At 40.7% G+C, this 10,704-nt stretch overlaps 1 non-coding gene across 1 annotated transcript; it reads left to right on the top strand.

The window, feature by feature from the left end:
* The first annotated feature begins 10,583 nt into the window (after positions 1-10,583).
* Positions 10,584-10,704, top strand: LOC147377886 (small nucleolar RNA SNORA40). Its single transcript, XR_015153963.1, has one exon. It is a non-coding gene; the product is annotated as a small nucleolar RNA SNORA40 (small nucleolar RNA).

Raw genomic sequence — 10,704 nt, 5'->3', positions numbered from 1 at the left:
TCCCTCTGACAAATGGTGTAGAAAAGGGGGAAAAAGAGAACTACATTGTTCTACATAGAGACGGAGGCTGAGTATGAGTGTGAGGAGCAGGGGTGGGGACTGGAACACATAGGACAGAGCAGGAAGGAGAGAGGCCAGTACCAGAAGACCAGCGGCAGTGAGTTGTATCTGAAGGGAGGTGGTCTTCTGCCCCTCCATCACAGAGTAGCACCATATGCCAGTATTTGGACAAGGAAAGAGTGAAACTCAGCAAGCTGATAGATGCTTAATGCTCTGCTTGGCTGGAGTTGAGGCTCTTTTCAGTATAAGCCATGAGGGTCCTTTCCTATGACTGTAAAGACTGCTACTTAAAGTCTGTAAACTCCATTCTCCCTTCCCTTGCTGAACCCCACATCAACTCTGCCTGAGCTGTTTCCAATCTAGAAAGGTGTTTGTCACTTCAGGCAGGGTTTTTACATAGAGCCACCCTCCATGTACATCTTTCCTATACACCCTATACGGATAAGTTGCCCTGGTTTCTTTTTTTTGTCTATCAGTTCACTTCAGTTCAGTCGCTCAGTCATGTCCGACTCTTTGCAACCGCATGAATCGCAGCACACAAGGCCTCCTTGTCCATCACCAACTCCCAGAGTTCACTCAAACTCATGTCCATCGAGTCGGTGATGCCATCCAGCCATCTCATCCTCTGTCATCTCCTTTTCCTCCTGCCCCCAATCTCTCCCAGCATCAGAGTCTTTTCCAATGAGTCAACTCTTTGCATGAGGTGGCGAAAGTATTGGAGTTTCAGCTTTAGCATCATTCCTTCCAAAGAACACCCAGGGCTGATCTCCTTTAGAATGGACTGGTTGGATCTCCTTGCAGTCCAAAGGACTCTGAAGAGTCTTCTCCAACACCACAGTTCAAAAGCATCAATTCTTCGGCGCTCAGCTTTCTTCACAGTCCACCTCTCACATCCATACATGACCAATGGAAAAACCATAGCCTTGACTAGACAGACCCTTGTTGGCAAAGTAATGTCTCTGCTTTTGAATATGCTATCTAGGTTGGTCATAACTTTCCTTCCAAGGAGTAAGCGTCTTTTAATTTCATGGCTGCAGTCACCATCTGCAGTGATCTTGGAACCCAAAAGATATGCCAAAGACTTTGACTGTGTGGATCACTGTGGAAAATTTTGAAAGAGATGGAAATACCAGACCACCTGACCTGCCTCTTGAGAAACCTATATGTAGGTCAGGAAGCAACAGTTAGAACTGGACATGGAACAACAGACTGGTTCCAAATAGGAAAAGGAGTACGTTAAGGCTGTATACTGTCACCCTGCTTATTTAACTTATACGCAGAGTGCATCATGAGAAACACTGGGCTGGAAGAAGCACAAGCTGGAATTAAGATTGCCGGGAGAAATATCAATAACCTCGGATATGCAGATGACACCACCCTTATGGCAGAAAGTGAAGAGGAACTAAAAACCCTCTTGATGAAAGTGAAAGAGGAGAGTGAAAAAGTTGGCTTAAAGCTCAACATTCAGAAAACTAAGATCATGGCATCTGGTCCCATCACTTCATGGCAAATAGATGGGGAAACAGTAGAAACAGTGTCAGACTTTATTTTTTGTCTGTAGGCTACTTTAATCATAAGGACTCCTCAGTTAAAGGGAGACCCATCCTTGCCCAGGTCATATTAAACACTGATGGTTTTCTGCCTCTAGAAAATGTATTATAAAAATGAGGAACTGGTATAACAATTTAACCCCAAATTTGAGTATATCCCCTTCCTGATTCCTAGCACGACTGAGACCCTTGACAAGGCAAAAGAACCCTTGAACATGCACATCTTGGCCAGATGGGAGAATAATTTCCATGGGAAATCAGTTCAGTCCCTCAGTCATGTCCGACTCTTTGCAACCCCATGGACTGCAGTACACCAGGCCTCCCTGTCCATCACTAACTCCCAGAGCTTGCTCAAACTCATGTCCACTGAGTCAGAGATGCCATCCAACCATCTCATCCTCTGTCGTCCCCTTCTCCTCCTGCCTTCAGTCTTCCCTAGCATCAGGGTCTTTTCCAATGAGTCAGTTCTTCGCATCAGGTGGCCAAAGTACTGGAGTTTCAGCTTCAACATCAGTCCTTCCACTGCATATTCAGGACTGATCTCCTTTAGGATGGACTGGTTGGATCTCCTTGCTGTCCAAGGGACTCTCAAGAGTCTTCTGCAACACCACAGTTCAAAAGCATCAATTCTTCAGCACTCAGTTTCCTTTATAGTCCAACTCAAATAAGACTTACCAAAAAAAAAAAAAAAAAATCCTTAATTGCTCCCCATCCAATATCCAGAAGAGATGTTGCTTTAAAGACCTTGAAAGGAGAAATTATTTTAACTTGGAGAGGTGATCTCTGGTACAATGGCAAGTCTCCAGTAGGAAAAAGCTAAGCTTCTCAGCTTAGAGAAGGTGACTGACTTCATTTCCTGGAATGCCTGGTGGAACCATGCAAAATTTGGGACTATACATTGGGTTTCCAGGGAAGCAGACTCTGAGAAGGAGTGAGTTTACAGAAGATTAGCAGGAATCACTCAGGGCTTACAGGAGGCATAATGGAAAGCACAGGGCTTCCCAGATAGCTCAGTGGCTAAGAATCTACTTGCCAATGCAGGAGACATAGGTTCCATCCCTGGCTCAGAAAAATCCCCTGGAGAAGGAAATGGCAACCCACTTCAGTATTCTTGCTGGAAAATCCCACGGACAGAGGAACCTGGCAGGCTTCAGTCTTTGGGAAGAATCAGACATGACTTAGGGACTAAACAACAAACAATGGAGAGCACATGTCTTACAGGAGGTCTAGCTGGGAGTACTCATAGGTATAGGAGGCTTAGTGAGGAGCACTCATGGAATCAACACCTGTGGAAAGGAAGGGAAGAAAAGGCAGCAGCGCTGGGTCTCAGCCAGCTCTATGCGGACTTCACAGCTGAGCTGTTCTGTGTTGGTACAAGAGGGCTTAGCCTTTCTACCGCCATGATATCAACCTTTGGATGAGGGCCACCTGGAAAGGGAACATGACCTTGGCTAGGGCAGCTCTCCCGCTGAGATTGGCCGGCAGGGGGCTGGTAGCTGCTAAGGGCTGACCGCTGGTAGCACTTGCAGTAGTCGCCCCAGTAACTCCTTTCTTCCTGAAGAAGATCTGGGTGGCACGTCATGGCATCCATTGCCTGGTAACCCCGAGACCTAAATCTATACCCCTGGTCATTCCATGAGCTCAGAATTTCCTTCCTCTGAAAATGCCAGGAATTCTTGTATCAGACTACTTCAGAGTGAGATAGGCTGATCTTTATTTTCTTCCTCCTTTTATCAGAGTAAAACATATTAAGTTCTCTAGGCATCATCACAAAATCCTTTTGCTCTTAAGAAGGAACATCCTATAAATAAGGTTAAGAGAATTAATTCTGTCCAACAGTGGAGGCAATCTCACCTACATAAATTGATTAAAAATGCATGCTACAATTTGGATGAACCTCAAAAGCATTATGGTACATGAAAAAAGCTAGACACCAAGTATCACATATTGTACAATTCCATATACATGACATATCCCAGAGTGGGTAAATCCATTGGGACAGAACTCTGCCTGATTGTTGCCAGGGATGCAGAGTGGGGAAATGCAGAGCAACTGCTTTATGGAGTTTCCCTTTGGGAATATTTTGGGACTAGATAGAGGTGGTGGTTACAGAACACTGTGAACATACTAAATGCCACTGAATCGTTCATTTTAAAATTAATTTTATGTCAATTTCACCTCCATTTTTTAAAATAAAAATGACTTTTTAAAAAACTTCTTTGGAAGCAGTGTACTATATTAAAACTAACCCTCTACTGCAGGAGCCTTCACTTTCGAGTAACTTGTTTAGTTGCTAAGTCATGTCCGACTCTTTGCAACCTCATGGACTGTAGCCAGCCAGGCTCCTGTCCTTGAGATTTCCCAGGCAAGAATACTGGAACAGGTTGACATTTTCTTCTCCAGGGGATCTTCCAGACCCAGGGATCAAACCCTGAATCTCCTGCACTGACAAGCAGATTCTTTACCATTGAGCCACCAGGGAAGCCCCTTCTGAGTAACTAGGTATCATCAAAATATTGTTACTCTGTCCTCAAAGCAAATTTAGATTACACAAGGCAAGTCAGCTACTACTATTTGTTTTTAAAATCAAGCATCTAGTCAAGTAAATCAAAATTATGTATAACTATAAGCAATTCATTTAAATGTAGATCAAAATTAAATCAAAATCTAGTCAAGCAGACACTGAATAAATCAAAATTATGTATAACTATAAGCAACTCATTTAAATGTAACGAGTAATTTCTATTTAAAACTAAAGGGTATTTTCCTTCAAAAGGAGTTGGAAATATTGTGACTCACACAGCCTTGAAAATTTGTTGAAATAAAAAATTATGTTCAGAGATTTTAGAATCTCCAGAATGATTTGAAAAGGCACACTCCAAATGAACAATTTTTTAAAATACTTGATGAAAATCATTCATCTTTTATTGGTAAAACATGAATAACTGCATCTGATTGTTTTCCTTTAATGTGTTTGGTATTTGGAAAACAAGAAATAGCAAAAGTTCATGTTCTAGACAAGTGAGAGTCAAATCGACTATCCCGTCTCCCATCCTCTCTGAAAAAAGAAGCACTTATAAATTTCATTGTTCTTTTAAAAATTCCAAATTTGAAGATTTTGTATAAAATGCTTTCTAAATTTCAAAACACATTTAAAATGTACTATATAAGGACATTTAAAATATTAATGTTTACCTGAATTTTCAAGAACGCAATGTTCTTTATTTTTTCTTCAGTACAACTTCTTCAATCTAAAAATTTAAAATTTGAAGCATGGCATTTTGAATTCCATACAAGAATTTATATCTTGCATTAAAACTAACTAGCTAAAATTTCATGTAAATATAAAACATGTGCTTTAGATTGAAATAAACTACATTTGAAGTGTGTTGTTTGTAAACCAAAGATGCCTTTTATGAATTGACTCCAAAAAACTTAGACAATCCAAAAATATACACAAATCAACAGCAAAATTTCTACTTGATCTTTCTAGGCAGGATTTAAATGTCATATTTTGATGTTTTCCCAGTTATTGTGTATTAATTTAATTCTACTTATCTTGCTATATTCTGGATATTTTCTCAAACAAACTTGAAGTTTGAAAATTTGTATTTGTATACCATCAATGTAATAAATATTTGAATTTACTTTTGAACTGTGGTGTTGGAGAAGACTCTTGAGAGTCCCTTGGACTGCAAGGAGATCCAACCAGTCCATCCTAAAGGAGATCAGCCCTGGGTGTTCTTTGGAAAGAATGATGCTAAAGCTGAAACTCCAGTACTTTGGCCACCTCATGCGGAGTTGACTCATTGGAAAAGACTCTGATGCTGGGAGGGATTGGGGGCAGGAGGAGAAGGGGACAACAGAGGATGAGATGGCTGGATGGCATCACCGACTCAATGGACGTGAGTTTGAGTGAACTCCAGGAGATGATGACGGACAGGGAGGCCTGGCGTGCTGCGATTCACAGGGTCGCAAAGAGTTGGGCACAACTGAGCGACTGAACTGAGCTGATTCGAGAAATTGGAATTCTGCCTTAGGGTTGCCTATAAGTAAAATAAGGATCGCATACCTAGAAATGGGTAAAATGGCAAGCTATATTATATATGTACTATAATTAATTATATTATATTAATATATATATATATATATGATGGTGGTGATTTAGTTGCTAAATCATGTCTGACTCTTGTGACCCCATGGACTGTAGCCCACTAGGATCCACTGTCCATGGGATTTCCCAGGCAAGAATCCTGGAGTGGGTTGCCATTTCCTTCTCCATATAATATATATGGCCACATCTTAAAAAGAGGAAAAAAGCAAAGATAGATCTATCTATCTATCTCAGAGAGAAAGAGAATTGTATTTCTGATTATTTACCCTATCAGAATATAGAACTATGTAGACCACTCAATATTTACAAATAGCAATTCTAATTAAGATAGTAATACAATCAAAAGGACATGTCATGTTCTTAATTATTTACTTTTAAAATAAAAGGACTCAGGTAGTTTCATGGAAGGTGATATAAAGTAGCATTGGGGGAATTCCCTGTGGCCCAGCGGTTAAGAATCCGACTTGTGATGCAGGGGACACGGGTTCAATCCCTTGTCAGGGAACTAAGATCCCACATGCTGCAGAGCGACTAAATCCATGCACTACAACTGAAGAGTCTGTGTGATGCAATGAAAGATCCCACGTGCCACAACTAAGACCTGACGCAGCCAAATAATAAATAAATAAATACTAAAAAATAAACAAGAAGAAGGATTGAGACTGCTAAGTTAGAGCAGACAAGGCAAAGGATTAAAACCAGTCAGGAAGTGTGATGGACACTTCCCACTGCCCAAAGGCTGGCACTCCAGGTCTAGTAACAAACCTGTTTGCAGATCTAGAAACTCAAACTTGTATCTCTCTCTCCAGAGTTCTCAGAATTTAGGGATGCTGAGTCATGCTCACAAACTCACCAGAAGTTGAAGGATGTAGCCTAGACTTACACACAGCTCTCAAACTGGCTGAAAATTCCTACGCACCAGACCAGCCCATTAGTTCCCTTTATCAAAGCTGCCCAGAAAATCAAAATTTATTTATTTTTGGACATGGTTTTGGAGGAAAGGGAAGTGGTTTAATTTAGCACTGACAGTCTGATGTATCCTTCTGCAAAAGAGGGATGTATACACCAAGCAAGACGCCGAGCAAAGCAAACATTTGCAGCCCAAGGAGGGGGCGTGTGCCTTATGGCCAGTGGTAGGTGAGCACTGCTGTTGCTGGCCACGTGGGTTTTTCTTATGCTATCATGGTGAATCACTGTCCCACTTTTGAGAGTGATCTATGTTTTTCTGTTCACATTAATATTTTCAATTAGATTAAAATTAACTTTCTGAGAAATGACAGGACATATGGAATTTGCCCTAAAATACTTAAAAATCAAGTAGGAGAGAAATAAAAATTTGGAAAAATATAGATCATTATTAAAACTGGGTTGGGGCATGATGATATTATTCTCTTTACTTTAACATGTGTTCAAATAGTTCCATTAAAATTTTTTCAAAATTTTATTTCAAAAATTATTTCTTGATGTCTTGGTTCTAGTCATTCTCAGTATACTGCATTGGTCACAGGCTCTAAAGCTAAATTCCTTTAATTCAAATTCTACTTCTGCCATTTGCTAACTGAGATCTTAAACAAGTTACTTGCTTGTTTATGCCAGTTTCCTCATTGTAAAATACTGTTACTGATGAAACCTACCTCACATGGTTTTTGTATGGTTAAAATAAGGTCGTTCATGGAAAGTGCTTGGCATTGTCTGGCATATAGTAATCACTCAATAAAGGCTAGTTATTATTATCCATCATTAGTGATTCTGTAGTTTGTGGGCAATGTCTTTTCTATTCTCCAATTTGAGCTCAAAAGCCAACTACAAGGCCCATTCCTACACACACACACACACACACACACACATGCTTGTTCGGCAAAATGTACTCTTCTGTATCCACTGAAATCTCTGTAGTTTCATTCCTCCAAATGAAATAGTAAGAATTAATTAGTAAGAATCAGATAAAGGTAGCCACCCTCTGAGGTCCCCTAATCTCCATCTCAACAATGTAGAAGAGAAGGCTGCTCCATCACTTTTCCCTTCTCGCCACAGTCAATCCCACTAACCCCAAATACACACTCAATGCCTCACAAGTGAATCTTCTTGCAGGAAGAAATAGACTATACTTCTTGGTTTAAGAAGAAGCTGAAGAAGCCTAACAGGGAACTGAAGAAACCTAACAAAGCAAAGATTTGATATATAGCTCTTACTTCAGTGTTAAAATTACAGGGTAAGGAATTCTGGTTAACATCTACTCTGAATCACCCACAGAAATGACTTTTTAAAAAATCTTTGCTATTTAAGTCCATGGTAATTAGTAGCATTTGAAAGAAGGTGATTCTGTTGAGTCATGCTTAGAACTACAAACTCTAAATAAATGTGTGATTCAGTCAGGGCAGATGAAAAAAGAAACAGAATGATTCAAAATATGCAACAGAAGCCAGGAATATTGTTTTTACTTTGCGGATTTGAGTTTTTCCATACCAACTGGACATCATGTCCCCATTCAAATATATGAACTCAAGTATATCAGCGTTATCAGAATATCAGATGGAGTCCATCTCTTGCAACCCTCCATGTTTCCTTAACTGGCTTGTATTAGAACTAACTAGTCATGTTGACTAAGCCAGTGTAGGAGGCTGGCCAGGAGTTTGAATGGGTTATATCCAAGGTCTATAGGGCAGAATTCAGTTTAAGAAGCAATGGCTTTGTATCACCAAATACATATTCCATTTGGAATTGGTCTCCCATGCCCTCTGTCACATAAACCACTAGCTGTCCAGTGAAAAGTCTTCCTGTTTCTCCCAAATAATCCTTATTTATAACCAATTAACTCTTGCCCATGTCACCCTCTATCCAAGTAATTAATGAGACCATTTTTATTTTCTGTTTATTTTTAAAAATTTTATTGGAGCATAATTGCTTTACAATGTTGTATTAGCTTCTACTGTACAGCAGAGTGAATCAGCTATATACATACATATATCCCCTCTTTTTTGGATATTCTTCTTATTTAGGTCAACACTGAGTCGTTTCCTGTGCTATGCAGTAGGTTCTCATTAGTTATCTAATTTAAGCACGCATGCATGCTAAGTCACTTCAGTCATGTCTGACTCTGCGACCCCATGGACTGTAACCTGCCACACTCCTCTGTCCATGGGATTCTCCAGGCAAGAATATTGGAGTGGTTTGCCACGCCTTCCTCGAGGGGATCTTCCAGACCCAGGGATGGAATCCAGGTCTCCTGCATTGCAGGCAGACTCTTTACCACTGAGCCACCTTATACACAGTATCAAGTGTGTATATGTCAATCCCAGTCTCCCAGTTAATCCCACCCTTCTTCCCCCCGCTTGGTGTCCACACTTTGTTCCCTATATCTGTGTCTCTATTTCTGCCTTGCAAATAAGATCATCTATATACAGTTTTTTATTTGGGGAATTTCTAAACTTATCCAGATGCAAAGAGACTAGTAGGATCAGCCATATACTGTATATATATACATACATGGCATCTAGAGTATCTGTCACCTTGCTTTAACAATTACTACCATGCTTCCAATGTTGTTTCGTCTGCTTCCTGCCTCCCCACCACCATCTTTTCCTAAACTGGAGTACTTTAAGGCAAATCCCAAAACCAATATTTCTTCCCTAATGGGTAAAGGCATTTAAAAAAAATGTAACTGCCATATTATTAGCAAATCTAACAAAATGACCAGTAATTATTTGACATTATCTACTAATAATCAATCCACATTCAAATTCCTCAATTATCTCAAAGCTGTCACCAGAGTAATTAAGTAGTAGAAGCTAGGATTTGAACCCAGGCAGTTGGGACTCCGGCAGACTCTAAAATCCATAACTCATGGAAAGAGAGCCCACCAAGAGCTCTGCAGAAATGGACAGTAAAGGACAAAATAAGAAGGGGGAGATGATACAAGGCAGCAATTAGCATAAAGGTTATTAATGACCTCAGGGCTTCCTTGGTGGCTCAGTGGTAAAGACCCCATCTGCCAATGCAGGAGACTCAGGTTCAATTCCTGGGTTGGGAAGATCCCCTGGAGAAGGAAATGGTTAGCCACTTCAGTACTCTTGCCTGGAGAATTCCATCGACAGAGGACCCTGGCGGGCTACAGTCCATGGGGTCACAAAGAGTCGGACATGACTGAGCAACTAACACTTTCACTTATTGACAACCTCAGCCAAGTGGCTTCAAACATTTTGAAATGTTTCCTTTTAGAGAACTGACAGCCTCCACGAGAGGAGGTTTGGAGGCTGAACAAAGGTGAGGAGGCTCACCTTTCAGAACTAGGTGAGAGGGCAGAGGAGGAATCAGGAGATGTCCAGGAATGCAGTGCTGATGATGAAACCATCAGGACCTGGCAGGTCCCCGCAATCTAAACTCCTACTAGGGCAGAGGGCAGGCGTGCCTCTTACTCAGAGGGGCATGACTGGGCTAACCAACAGATGCATTTAGTTGCCATACAAGTCATAAACAGTGTTGTCCACAAGATTCAAAATATCCCTTTAGATAACTGGAGATAAGTAGCCCTTCAGATGACTGTCTCAAAACAAGGGCTAGCTTTTGACCTAACACGCTAGCTAGTGATTTAATCACTAGCTTTTGATCTAATACGACTTTTTTGAATATGGTTCAAATCTTCCTTCTTATTTCAATGAACAGCCACTTGGTGAAGTGGAACCCTTGTAAACTAGGAGTGGAGAAGAAATCCCGAGAGGAAACCACAGCTCAAGTTGAAGCTCTGCAGCCAGATCTTAGAAACCCAAAAAGGTGCTGTTCAGACAGGCTGGTGTTCCACCAATAACCACAAGGGGACACTTTTGAGCCAAGCACCTGGTAGTGTTAAAAACAAATGGGACAGCACTTGTTTGTTTTTAATTTATAGACAAAGACTTATAGATAGGTGCAAAAAGAAATCCTCTTTTGCAACCCATAACTCGTTGCTCAGTATGAGTTTTGATACAGATAAGAAGGAGCATG

The sequence above is a fragment of the Bos grunniens genome, chromosome 2 (genome assembly GCF_055505025.1).
Source record: "Bos grunniens cultivar Pamir isolate PY7600 chromosome 2, Bosgru_T2T1.0, whole genome shotgun sequence".
In the NCBI taxonomy this organism is placed as follows: Eukaryota; Metazoa; Chordata; class Mammalia; order Artiodactyla; family Bovidae; genus Bos; species Bos grunniens.
This window is presented reverse-complemented; position numbering and strand designations above follow the sequence as displayed.